General features: G+C 52.3%; 2 protein-coding genes across 5 annotated transcripts in view; both read right to left on the reverse strand.

Moving 5' to 3' along the window:
* The window catches only part of LOC149362576 (2,4-dienoyl-CoA reductase [(3E)-enoyl-CoA-producing], mitochondrial-like), a 170,070-nt gene that overhangs the window by 132,247 nt on the left and 26,532 nt on the right, over window positions 1–11,291 (reverse strand). The gene's annotated exons all lie outside the window — the stretch shown is intronic.
* LOC149362580 (p53 apoptosis effector related to PMP-22) overlaps window positions 1–11,291 on the reverse strand; it is a 68,438-nt gene that overhangs the window by 52,558 nt on the left and 4,589 nt on the right. The window lies entirely within an intron of this gene.

Here is an 11,291-nt window from a genome sequence, read left to right on the forward strand (position 1 = left end):
TCGCTGACTGCACTGGTGCTTCCAGTGAGGAGTCTACTGAGGATTCCAGCCCAACCGGAGACTCTTACCCCAACCGTGGACTCTTACCCCAACCGTGGACTCTTACCCCAACCGGGGACTCTACCTTAACCGGGGACTCTACCTTAACCGAGGACTCTACCTTAACCGAGGACTCTACCTTAACCGAGGACTCTACCTTAACCGAGGACTCTACCTTAACCGAGGACTCTACCTTAACCGAGGACTCTACCTTAACCGAGGACTCTACCCTAACCGAGGACTACCCTGCCGAGGGCTCTACCGAGGACTCTCGCTCGCGCTTAGGTTCGAGAATGCGAACACTTCGTCATGGATTAGTGATATCAGACTTTTATTGCTGCCTGCATACGGGGCACAGGGCGTATACGCACTTTATGGGGAGAAAAGGTTCTATGATGAATAAACACTGAGTACATCTGTCCCACCACTACGCTGCTTTGTAGAGGTTAGTTACGAATGTTCGCCGCATGATGTATAAAAAATTAGCCACGGTCACCTACTAGCATACACCTATAACATACACATGAAAAAACAGCCTAGAGCTGGCAATCTTGGTTGGCAAATACTTGGTTGGCAATCAAGCAATCTTGCGTAACAGCGTTAACAGAACAGGGGACTTCAACCAAGTTCTTCAAAAAGTAAACGCGTTTGCTACTGTCAATGCAAACTTCAAATGTGTACGTCACTGATTTCGCCAGCATTATTATCGTCATCGCATGCTGATAGTGATGCGCATGGAGTGTTTGACATGCTATAGACACCATTTCACTCATTTTAGTAGAAACTGCGCAGCAAAAAAAAAAAGAAATAAACAAGTACGCCGATATCTTCCTCAGACCCATTTTGCGCATTGACAGCACACCCTTCACTGAAGAATTACGGAAATTGATTTGATTTGATTTATGGGGGTTTAACGTCCCAAAGCGACTCAGGCTATGAGGGACGCCGCAGAGAAGGGCTCCGGAAATTTCGACCACCTGGGGGGATCTTTAACGTGCACTGACATGCACACCACACGGGCCTCTAGAGTTTCGCCTCCATCGAAATTCGGCCGTCGGGGCCGGGATCGAACCCGCGTCCTTTCGAGCCAGCAGACGAGCGCCGTAAGCACTGAGCCACCGCGGCGGGGGTGATCATGGAAATAGAGGGAGATGGTGAGAGAGGAGGGAAACGGAAGGGGTTCTTCCTTCCGGTGCGGAGCATTTGGGCGATGCTCGCTCGCCGTCGACCTTCCGGAAGCCCATTTGGCCAGTTGGCCGACGCCGCGCCAGAGTGCCTTCGGAAACGACATGACCGCGCATCGTTCCCAACAGCTGCGGTATAGGAAGGAGAGGGCAGGGTGAGGCTGCAGCGAAGAAGACCGTCCTCGCCACGGCAGACCGACCCACACATCACAGCTGAAGACGCCGCGTCCGCTCAGCGCGGCGACCCCGCGCCCAGTCTTCAAGATGCCTCCCGCATTTACTGGCGCATCCCGTAAGGATACTCGCAAAGCGTTCAACGATCGCCGCAGCTCTCTTCAACACCGTTCGCCAGGAGTTTATTTATTTGTTCGATTTCACAGCGACGTTCCTTACTGAGGCGGAAACCGAACGGATCGGGTCTGCGTTAGCGTGACTCACATCCTGGTCTTTGGAGGGCGACAGGAATGATGGGGTAAGGCGCTAGCACTGCCGCGACGAGGAGGGCAAAGAGAACTGGAGAGAGAGAGAGAGGTGGAGAGGGCAAACGTAAGTGAGAACTACAACGCCGATCGAGAGCAAGCTCGGTGGAGAGTTTTGGGTGTTTGTGGGCTTTCTAGGAAGCGTAAGGAGATAAACTGCGAGAAGCAAGAGTGCGCCCGGCGATCTTAGCCGCGTGGAATTTGATGGAGGAGAGAAGGGTTTCCGGCCCTTTTGGCGAAGCATGCGCGTTTGCGCGCACTTAGGAAAGAGCACGCAGTCGGCATGCACTGTAACTAACGGCCACTTCAGCGAGTTTTGGCTGCAGCGAACTCTATCTGACGCAAAGGGCGCAGCTCGCAGGCAAACGAAACGAATACATACATGCACGCTGACAACTCGACCGAATTTTCTTCCGAGTCAAATTCTAATGTTTCGATTTCCGCATCTCTGCTCACGTGCGTCCGGCTGCAACGAAAAAAAAGTTTATCTCCAGTTGAAACTGAACATCTTTTGTCCCGCTTTCAACTGAACGTCGTGACGTCGAGGGCAACTTGGAATGAATGTGGACTCCGTGATAGGCTTCACATCAATGGCAATGTGGTATCACCTCAGAGATCCGCACCGCAAAAAATACCTGAATTACTCGCAGGTCCCTCGTACAAACGCGACCTATGTCAGCGACACCCATGTTTTTTTTTATTTTTCGACGTTTTTGCAGCTTACACAAACCGCATCCTCAGCCAATCTGTCCCCTCAGCGCAAGCAGGGGGAGGACGCGTCCGTCACGCGTCAACAGCCGTCGTCGCCTGTGTGTCGCAGTGTAGAGGGGGGGGGGGGGGGGGGGGGGGGGGGGGGGGGGGGCAGGAGGTACTGCTGGAACTGCCGTTTCCGCTTCCCGGCCTCAACGGCGGCCCGGCCCGATCATCCGGAACACTGTACCCGCGAGCACAGCCACACACCACACCGCGGAACGACGATGACCAAAAGAAGGATGGGGACGAAAACGAGGGGGAGGAGGTCGCACCGCAGAGTGAACGTCCGCGAACAAAAGACGCGCGCACTGCACGCAGAGAAAGGAGACAGGCGGGTCCGGTATGCGGGACACGCTGCAGCCATAACGTTCGCGTCTCGAACAACAAAAGCAACAATGGGAATGCGCAAGCCGCACACGGGCCAGAGCCGCACGCGCCGCCACACAAGACACGGAAGAACAGCGGGGCACGTATGCGAGCACGTGCGCGGAGACGGTGCAGCAGAGGACGATTTGGCGCAGGCCTGCGATAGACAGACGCTTTTTTTTTTTTTTTTTTCTCTCTGCGCGAGCGTAAATGCGCGCATACCTAACGCGCCCGCGTGGAAATCGAACGCGATGAGAAATTGCGCGCCTCTCACAGCGCCCGCCTGCTCCGTTGGAAGACGCTCAGGTCGCCAGCAGCCCGTGCCGGCGAAATGGTGGAAAGAAGAGTGCAGAAATACGATCCGCACCCAGAGAGACTCGATAAAGGTGTTTACAAAGAGTTTATACTGAGCATTGCGCGAATGAGAACTACGCGGCTCCCCGACGGCGTATACATACGCAGCTTGTGGAACACAAGTCCACGGAAACGCGATATTCATATCAGTTCGTGGAAGCGTCAGCCTCGGTCAGATGCAACGCCAACGAACGCGGTAACACAACTCGGGCTAGGAGAATAGTATAGCCATAGTCCTTCAGGTATAGCAGAATAGTCGCTGAGTATTCAACGCCAATTAAGGAAGGAGAGGCGATGGGAGGTGACGTGACTGAATTGTCGTAGGTAATTCAGTTACGGCACGAAGGGGACGTCGTAAGTTTTAGGGAAAAACAGTGCCGGGGTGAGTAGGACGTTGCGTTGAATTTGACGAAGGAGCCTAACGTCTCTGCCAGTAAAAGACCCGAACCAGTTTTGCCAGCCAATTTCCAAAGTATACGTTATATGCAGCATGCTGAGAAATGAGTACAACTTTAACCCTGAGACGGAGGATTATTGTTTATAGGGGTTTTAACGTCCCAAAGCAACTCAGGCTATGAGGGACGCCGTAGTGGAGGGCTCCGGAAATTTCGACCACCCGGGGTTCTTTAACGTGCACTGAGATCGCACAGTACACGGGCCTCTGGAATCTCGCCTCCAAAGAAATTCAGCCGCCGCGGCCGGGATCGAACCCGCGTCTTTCGGGTCAGCAGCCGAGCATCATAACCACTGAGCCACCACGGCGGGTGAGACGGAGCAGGAAAAACATTTATTGAAAGCTTAAAAATTGGTTGGTCTCATTCCACGAGCCCAATGGCCTGCAGCGCTGCTCGACACCTTTTTTCTCTCCCACCTAGGCTCTTCCGAACAGCGGGGTCCTCTCTACGCAGGGTGGCCTCCCAACGGTCACAGTGCCGAATGTCTGTTCCGAGCTGAAGTTTCTTTCGCACTGGTCATGGCATGCGAAACACTGTGCCCGGCTCCCCGCGTAAGTGGCAGGCCGGATCATAAGTGCTGGGGTACCATTTGTTCGGCACGACTGGACTGGACACAGAGTTTGTATTCGCCCAATTGTGTGTTCTTCTCCCTTACTGAGACTCTTGCTAAGTATGGGAAAAACTCTTCTGCGCTCCCTACAGCATTCGTTGATGTCCGCGTAGCTTACAGTAGCGGGTTTGACGGGTTGTGAAGAGGGCATACGACGGCTGCGCGTATTCGGGGCTTCGAATAGTGCGCCTCCAGCCACAGTTAGCCGCCTCATTTCGGGGCGTTGTTCGTGTGCCAGGGCTCCAGATGAGCCGGAAAATTGCGCGCTAAAATAAACGAAAAAAAATTGACCTAATTTATATTTCTTAATTAAAAACCGGTACCCATTCCAAAAATATATCGAGCTGTTCAAAACGGACTACCTACAACCCTGCACTACAGTTTCTGAAAGCATGGGACTGCTAGGCTGCAACACCCTGTACAGGTACCGGAACGCCACCGGAGTGAGTCACTCCGAGTGACACGTAGAACACCTTTTAAAATGAAAGCGTCGCGCACCTGCGTCTAGGCGCGCCGCTGCCAGCTCTTAGCGCAACGTGAAAGGCACCGGGCTAAAACGCCTCAAACAACCCAGCATCACGCGCCGCACTCCTATAAAAACAATAAAAACAGAGGCGCCCCCCCCCCCCCCCCCCCTTTTCTTGTTGCCTTAAACATGAGCTGCAGGTTGGAGTGTACACCAGAAGCCAGAAAAAAAAAATTCGCGCGGATGGGAAAGCTCGCGCGAATCTCCACGGCGGCGCGTGCGGAAAGCGCGGGCTACGAGAAAACGAAAACGACGAAAAACGTCGCAGGAGACGCGCGCGGGCGGTCGTCGACACCCATGGGCGGAGGAACCGCGCAGCGGCTCGGCCCGAGTTTTATGTGCCCAAAGCGCATACGTCAAACTCTGAGTGCCCGCCGCTGCTCGCGTCCACGCTTACCCCTGCATGTATGTATGCATGCGCCCGGCGCATTCCTGAGCAGCGGCTGCGCAGACCTGCAACCGTTGCGCACGGACGTGTTAGCTCGGAAATGGGCGTCGCGTTCGCTTTCAACAGGCGCGTGCACCTACAGCGCCTCGCCCCGGGTTCCCGGCGAAAGAAATCCCGGCGCCGTTCTATGAGAGTAGCGCGTACATAGCACACATCCTGCGGCGTTATACCAATACACGAACTACTACGGCGGCGCGCTGTGCGTGCGAGAGACTTATCGAAAAACGCTGGCTCGTCTGAAAAACTTTCGCCGACAGCCGCTTTCCATTTCCTATACGGCGACGAAACGGTAAAGGGCGACCGGTGCCACGTGGAAGCAAAATATGAAAGAAAAAAAAAGTCAGCGCGCCCGGATTGCGTTGCAACACCTACACACCGAGCCAAGCAGTTGCAGTCGGAAGCACGAAATGTGCCACTTCACCCAGCTTCACCCCGGGAGTCCCTACTGCGGAGAGGGGAGGAGACATTGGAGCAAGGCCTGCAAAACACAGTACAAACACACGACGTCGAGAAACCGCGATGCGAGGTTCCTCCGGTAAGCGCTCGCTAGTGAGGCCCTCGCCTTTCTTGCAGCCGAGAGTTTCCGCTCCCGTATACAAACCGCTCTCACCGGACGACGACACACAACGCCCTACCGTTCGTAAAAAGCCGGCAGCGCAACGGAAGTCTCGCTGGCCGTGCTGGCGGAGTACAACGAAGTAACTAAACATCAACTGAACATCAACATCAACTAAACATCAAACTAAAACTAAACAGCAACGGCAGCGAGTGAGTCCAACCCCAGGGATACACTCAACTACTACGAGAAAAAAAGAAAGACAAGCCTTTCTTCTCGTCCTTTTAGTTTTTCTCACGGTCCCTGTCAGCGCCTTTACTTGCGAAGTGGCGCAGACGCGCCCGGCTAGTTGTTCCGGCCAAATACAGGAAAATAAAGATGCGCCAAAGCAGGGCCGGCGCGCGTGGACGTTACATACACACACACACACACACGGCTTCCCAAGCAGCCGTACCCCGTTCCAAACCACACCGGAAATTCCACAGCCGAAAACTCACTCCACATCCCCCCCCTCACTGTTTCCCTCAGGCGGCGCCGAACGTGCCGGCGTGGTCCGCGCGAGTCTCAGGCACACACTGGTCCCACGTAATAGATTAGCCATCGGGTCCCGGTCACGGGGGAGGGGCCAAAGATCAAAAGCCGCGAACTTCCCTCGCCTCCCCCCCTCCCTCCATTCCAACACCCCCCCCCCCCCCCCCCTTCCTCCGCCCTGTAATGTCCGACGACGTGCCGCGGCGATGGCGCCCATTTATAAAGATTCCGGCGCCTCGGCGTGCGTGTGTGTTGTAAGCGGGAGGTAACAGCCACGGGAGTCCCAGCAACAGCGCGACGGGCAGGAGAAGGAAGGGGGCCGAAGAGCATATGGTCTCGAGTACTTCCAGGAAAAAAAAAAGAAAGAAAAGAAGGCTGCGAGCAAGCAGAGGAACAGAGGCGCAAAAGCACGAAACAAACGAGAATACCCCTCCCCCCCCCCAACCCCCACAAAAAAAAGTACATCAAGCAAAAAAAAAATACAGGAGCCGTGACGCAGACGCTCATCCTATAACGCCCAGCGACGTCACTTGGAAGGCCCTGTACCAAAAGTTTTTTTTTTTTTTCTCAAACGCAGTTTCGCGTAAGCTAGACGAGCGCATTATGCGTCCCACGCGCCGACAGTTTCGCAAGTCCGGTGAATAACGGGCTCCGAGGACGCCACGAAATAAGGAGGCCGCATAGAAACGACAAAAAAAAAATAAAAATACTCCTCGACGGTCCTTCCACGCATATTTCCACTGCCCATCGAACACGCAGGACAGGCACAGCCTTCTTTTGTTTCCGGAGCGGCGGAACAGCACGCCCGAACCAGAAGAGCTTTCCGTCACCCCGCCCGACGAAAGACAAAACAGTCGCGGCACTGACAGCGCGACGAAGGCGAAATAAAGAAAAAAGAGAGACGGAAGGAATAAAAGCAGCGCGTGGAAAAAGAGAGAAAGGGAGACGAAGACGTGTCACCTGTCTCCAAGGGGCAGAAACTTCGATTTCCAGGTCGCCATTAAGCGCCTGGGGCGCGGCGCTGTAACGGTGGCAAATGGTCTGGGCGTGCGCGCGGCACTGCGATTACGCGAGCAGACTTGGGCGCGCTTTGCTTTGCGATACCCTTTTAAGGCGCCGTTTTCCCCTCGCCTTCCTCTTCCTTCAGTTCATTTCCCGCCAAGGGCACGGCACCGTTAAATGCCCGTCTCCGGAGAAAAATTGTGCATTGCGAGCTCGCCACTGTTCTGTCTCGTTCTCGACGCGCGTCCAGGTGCCATCCGCCCAGTTCCAGCCCCGATCGACCGCGGAACTATACAGCGGGGAAAGCACTGCGCTAAACAACGTTGCGCGTTGCCTACTGGATGCGCTAAGCAGCATAGTACAATTTAGTACAGTACAGTACAGTACAGTACAGTACAGTACAGTACAGTACAGTACAGCACAGCATAGTATAGCATAGTATAGTACAGAATAGCATAACATAGCATATAGCATAGCACAGTAGAGAGGCGTTTTCGAATTTCGCCTCCGTCGGCCAGCATTCGATCTCGTCACCCTCGCCGTGGCACACTACCGGCCAAGCCACAGCGGTAGGTGCGTTATGGCTTTTTTTTTTATTTGTATTCGAGCACTTCGCAAACGGCATATATGCCAGGACTGTCTATATACTAAGGGTAGTCGTGCAGGCTATTCAGATGGAGGAACCTGAGCAGCATCCGGCTCTTACTGTAGTCCGTATGCTACCTGACTTATGTTTCTCGCTAGTGGAACTAAGTCGAATTTTCTGTCACATGGTCGGCGCTAACCGAAACAGCGGAGGTCGAGTGTTCCGCTTCACGTATGCGTGGACATACGCGAACACGGACGTGTACCAAATATATACGTGTATACATAGACACAGGATGAAGGGAATGGCACAACGGGCCGGCGTCCCAGTATAGAGCACATTTGAATGGGCACGCATTAGGCATAAGGGAAGGTGCACGTACCACAATCGGTTAAAGGGACAACTCTTGGCAAAGCGGTCCTGAGCGTTGTTAGCGCTCTAATACACTGAAGAGAAATAAGAACTGGTGGAAGGAAGCACAGGGGCCAAGGTACAAAAGGCATGTGGAATCACAGACAGCGCCTAACGCTGCACAGGTTCAGTCGTTTTAGTCGAGCACACGAAACGAGTATTGCACCTATGCAAATACAGATATATACATTAGGCTACGGGACCAAACAGCCCAGAGATAACGAACCTCTCATGACGTCTATACGCGTTTCCATTTTTTTTTTCTCTCTTTTTGAGGCCTTTGATGTCGCGTAGTATCGCGATCGAAAGAAACGCGAACAATACGGCGCCTACAAGCTCGGCTGTTTGAATTTCTTCTCAACACGCTTTTACTTCGGTGATAGCAAAATGACGTTAGGCTCGTCCATGATACACTTCAAGACACCTGTAACGTCTTTTTCTTACCGCCCAGGTAAAGCGCAAATGAACAGAAATTCGAACAGCGGAGCGTGTAGGAGCCGCGCTGTTCGAGTTTCTTTCCATCGCGATAGTACGTGGGTCCTGCACGGCTCGAGCGCTGCAGTTTTTGCTAGCTGGAAAAAAGAGGACGGGGGGGGGGGGGGGGGGGGAGGGGGGGGGAGGGGGGGGGGGGCAATGATAAACCGCGCGAGTGACGCTACCTACACTTAACAGCTCCTTGGGTAATATATGCGGACGTAAAAATAAAATTATTCAAAAAACACGCATCTGCCAACGCGTGGTAGCGCGTTCTCAAATTTTTACGGCTGTCTAGCGCAAGAGAAACGGTTACTACGCCTTTCCTTTACCCATAACTATAATAACGAACCGTTACCGCAAACTGAAACGTGTAAAGCGAAAGTATAGTATATGCATATAATCAGCGTATACGTTATCCGGTATCCCCAACAAAACACCATAAATCCTCGTTTCACGCCCCCTGAAAGTGCGTTAGCGTACCCACACACAAGCACACACAAGGCAAAGAACTAACGTCCCGGACAGAAAAATACACGGCCACTTCGATACAAGGGATGGGCGAAAAGAGAAAAAATATGACAAACGGCTAACCGCAAGCTTGGCTCAGGCCGGAATTAACGGCCCAAACTTCATTAAATTCTCTTCCCCCACGGTGCGCTTCGTTTCGATGATGGCGACGCACATATATCGGCCGCATAATCCCCGCGACAGCCGGGACACGATGGTGGAGAGGAGGAGGAGGACGGGGGAGAGGCGGGGGCGGAAGCGGTCGGGCGCCATAAATAACCGCGACGAGCGGCCGCCGCCAAATTGCGTAATTTCTCAATACCGGCGCCCACGAAAACGAACGCAAGCAGAAACAAAAGGACATTGGTAGAAAAAGAAATGAAAAGAAAAAGAAAAAAGGCGAGGACGACGGAGGAGGAGTACGTTATGGAAACGGAGCGTTTCGGGCACGGTCCGCCTTTGCACACAGTCTGTAATGAAGGGAGGTCAGGCGGAAGGGGAGGGGGGGGGGGGGATTCGGCGGGAGTTATAGACTCGGCGCGAAAACTCCGCTCCGGGGCTTTGCAGTACAGAGCGATTGCATGCAACCCACTTTGTATTTGCGCCCTCGCGGACAAGAAAGGTAAACGAAAAGACAGACAAATGGAGAGTGCGAGCAATCAGCTGCACTGGGCTTTCATTCCTTTATTTGATTAATTAAATAGATGCGCACATGTCGTCCTGACGAGGATTAAAGTAAGGGATGGGAAAAGGGGATCAAAAATTATTAGCTAAAAGGGATACGCTCACGAAAGCCACGCACGGATAAACAAACAACATCAATCAAACAATGCCTAGGTCCTAGCATTAACATCGTAAATACGCAGTTAAGACAGCAATCAATAGCGCTTTAGCGAGAAACTGAACAGAAGGAAGCCACAGACTGGTATGGGCAAGAATTACCAGTCAGAAGCGAGTCGCACAGACGAGATCTTGAGTCTTGAACGACCCACCGGTTCTTTTTTAGTGTTCATTTTAAGGGGCCAACATTATATTACGATATTGAAGCCCATCAACATTCAAAATTTTTTTTTTCGGCAATGCAATTTGAAATATTTGACGTCAAAAATACGCATTTTTTACCTCGTAAACTTGGCTTCCTGCAATGCACATTTTTAAAATGGCATCGTTCGCATTCTATTACAGGAAATACGGAAGCCGTTTGTCGATTTTATGGCGTAGGAGCAGCTAAGTAAATTTCCGCGACAATACTACGCCCAGCGACGCCATTTTAAAAATGTGCTTTGCGACAAAGCAACTTTACGAGCTAAAAAATGCGAATTTCTGACGTCAAATATTTCGAAATGCATTGCCGACAACGGAAAATTAATAAACTAGGCTCAGCTTCTTTGTTGACAGCCTTCAATTTTTTAGTATAATGTTGGCTCATGAAGTCAAAAGTAAAAAGTTGATTAGTTAATTTTAGTTGATTAACCATTGAACTTCTGAGCTCTATCACGTACATAATGTCCGCCTTGCTGTACAATCCAACTGCCCAGACCGCACTAACGCATCTGTCGCAGGGTTTAAAAAAAAAAAACGATCAGGAAACAGTTATAAAAAACACCCGGTATAGACCGGGGGGGAGGGGGGGGGGGGGGATCGCGAGCCCTCACGGCTCCTCACGGATATAAGTGCGGCTCGCGACTCTGTGGCATCTGTAGCGTCCTTCCATTTCTGCCTCTAAAGACAGCATCCCTTATGTTCTATAGAAGAGGCTTGCTTCACGAACAGAGCACCGCGATGCAGAGGCACATCGAGCAGTCGCTGCATGAGTGGCATTCACTGCTATACCACAAGCTTTGTTGCAAGAATTAAAGAAAAATTGCCCCACCCCCCCCTTATATTGCTTCTCATCACTACAAAGATTTTTTTTTCTTTTTTCACGGCTAATGCATGTACAGGGTTGGTCAAAAGTTCCCAGGCCACAGGGTCTACTGTTCTTCGGTATGTCCTGACACTTAAGAT

Source organism: Amblyomma mixtum, chromosome 2 (assembly GCF_055824585.1).
Source record: "Amblyomma mixtum isolate Tamu chromosome 2, ASM5582458v1, whole genome shotgun sequence".
In the NCBI taxonomy this organism is placed as follows: Eukaryota; Metazoa; Arthropoda; class Arachnida; order Ixodida; family Ixodidae; genus Amblyomma; species Amblyomma mixtum.